We start from the raw sequence: 2,841 nt of genomic DNA, 5'->3' as shown, positions 1-2,841 counted from the left end.
TATTTCATCCTAGTGTAGGCGGCGGCCGGTGTCACTTCATTTCTAGCTATCTTGAGATGTGATGAACTTAATTTGCATGGATTATGAGTTGTATGGAGCTATATGTATAACTCGATCAGGCTCTAAGTAATGTGATGATGATGTATTATGTTGCTATATTATATATATTCATATTATATCTGTCTAAGTAATGTGATGATGATGTATATCTATATATAACCTGTATACTGTGTATAAAACATGTATAATACACCAGGCAGTACAAAATCGAGTATAGCTGTACATTATTCTGTGGCGCAGCAAAACTAAATTTAGTGGCACACCGGCGCACACGGGTCATATGCGCATGGGCTGGTGCGCCACAGAAATTTTATTTTGTTTCTGTGGCGCACCAGCCCATGCGCCACAGAATGTGGTTTTTGGTGCGCCACTAATGAGCCTTTTCCTACTAGTGCATCTCTATGATTGCAGTTTTCACCCCAAGGAACCAAATGGAATCATTCAATGAAACACCGTTCTCAACAACCAATATCTTCTCATCATTTATAAGAATTGTTGAGTGCGACGACTTGGATGGAGGCTGAACCCCAAGTACTGTCGGCACAGCCCTGCAAGTTCATGTTAAGTGAAATAAAGGCAGTTCTTTGGCCCCAAACTTGGAAAATGACGTTTGCTGGCAGGCATTGCTTCATATTACAAGAAATGAGGGCGGGCTAAGCAAACTGCAAGTGTGTACCTGTAAACGAATGTGTTTCAGTTCCTTCAGATTCACTAAACTTATTTTTGCCTCTCCAATACTTCTCCGTTCTATATTGATTGTCGCTCTTGTACCAAATCAGCGATAACTATATGAAATGGAGAGGTTACTATATGTAAGCCCAATCAACCGTATGTGGCTATTATCATGTAATGTAATATCAAACGAATTTTAGCTTTTGTGAATTGTGCATGGGTGGAGAATAGCCATGGAGACGCTCATGTACTGATCATGTGCGAACACAATGGTGTATGTATCCTTTTCTCGTGTGTCCGAAAGAAGAGTGAAGAAAGGGAGCAGTTCATGCACCTGAACGGCGATCGAAGGAGGCGATGTGGACGAGGAGGCAGAGACGCGTCCGCCGTGATCTCAGGCAGCGCTCGTCAGGTAGGGGATGGATGCTCCTAGCGATCCCAACGACACTCTGGCCGATCCTTGCGACGGAGGGGATGGGCCGTGACTCCCCCGGCAATTCCCGTGAAAGAGAGAGGGGTGCTGCGACGGAGAGGACGGGGCCGTCACTATCCAGGCGATCCACGCGACGGAGGGTGGGGGCGGCGGCGGCGTCTGGTGGGCGCGATGGAGGATAGGGAGCTGCGACTCTCCACCGATCCCCGCGACGGGAGGAGGGGCGGTGGCGCCATCGGCGGCGGCGGCGACGGCTATGGCGGCGGGTGCTCGTGAGTTGTCAAGAGTATCGCTTTTAATCAAGTATAAGCATCGTGGCCTTCTTTCCGGTTTCCACAGGCCTACAATGAAGAGCTTGGGCTTTTTTTGTCCGATTCTGATTTGATGAGATAATAGCTTCTAAAACGTTCGTTTATAATTGCTGAAGCATTATAGAAGTTACACAAAAATTATTACCAATTAAATCAACTGTCACAAAAAATTAGATTAGACGGAAGTAGGAACCTTGATTAGGTTAGATGGAGCCAAAGTTTCGTGCCAATCACCGTAAAAGAGCTCTTATATGTAAGGATATGTTCCTTCATCTTTTTTAAGACAATTTTAGTTCCATCTAAATGTCAAATGGCGCCACTGCTTCTGTTTTTCTCCGTCAAACATGTTGCCCATATATCAACGCCAATAAGTTCCACCTCATTAACACAGATACTTCTATCATTCACTAATATCACTGCGTTCTAGAATATAAGCCGTTTCGGCAAACTCTTTATATACACGCCATCGACAATCTTTGTGGTAGGGGATTGTGGGTTATGACCTATGGTTAGAGATAATACTTGGGCCGACCATAATGGATTAGGCTGTAAATCTAGAATACTTATTCTGCTATTTCGAAAGGATACCTTGGAGCGATAATTGCCGTATCAAAATCTTACAACTTCTTCCATTCCATAAATCTGATATAAATATAATGCTTTTATTCGTAAGTACTTTTGGGACCATACATATCACATGGGGTATGTCGAAAAAGTCTATAAAAAAGGGGAACATAATGTGTGTGGTTCGTATAACGTTCTCGCTACCAAGCCTCGGTAGATTATTGTTCCGCTATGCTATGCAAATCAAACTCCTAGTTTCTAACATGAGTAATAAGAATGGAGGGAAAGTTCAATCAAAGAGCTCTTAGGAAATGTATATGCCACCCTAGGAGTGGAAGGCATCAGAAATACAAGTCATATGAATTTGTTTCGTGCACGATGAAAATGTCAATCAAGATGCGAATGCATTCAATACCAACACTGCCGGTCAATCTAACAAAGCAAAGGGGGTAATACACACTCGGCCACTTAGTCTCGATGTACTCCAAGGATGTTTAGAACTACAGAGATTTTTCGCCAGGTTTTTTCCCCCGGGTTATGAGTTTTCCAATATAATCGTGTCAAGTGTGGAGAATGAACACGTCAAAGTCACAGCCGTATTTTGAGGATATCATCAGAAAAATCTAGGGAAGGACAAACTACCTCTTAGCAGGATTAGTTAAGAATCAATATAATAATTTTGCCTCGTTATTTATCAGCTTATGGTAATTGCTAGTTATTTTTTTATTAGTAGCATTCATTATCCGTGAAATCAACTAGTTCCGCAAGAAAGAACCTACTCATGATAAAGTTTCATGAACA

The sequence above is a fragment of the Lolium perenne genome, chromosome 3 (assembly GCF_019359855.2).
Source record: "Lolium perenne isolate Kyuss_39 chromosome 3, Kyuss_2.0, whole genome shotgun sequence".
Classification (NCBI taxonomy): Eukaryota; Viridiplantae; Streptophyta; class Magnoliopsida; order Poales; family Poaceae; genus Lolium; species Lolium perenne.
Note: the sequence above shows the minus strand (reverse complement) of the source record.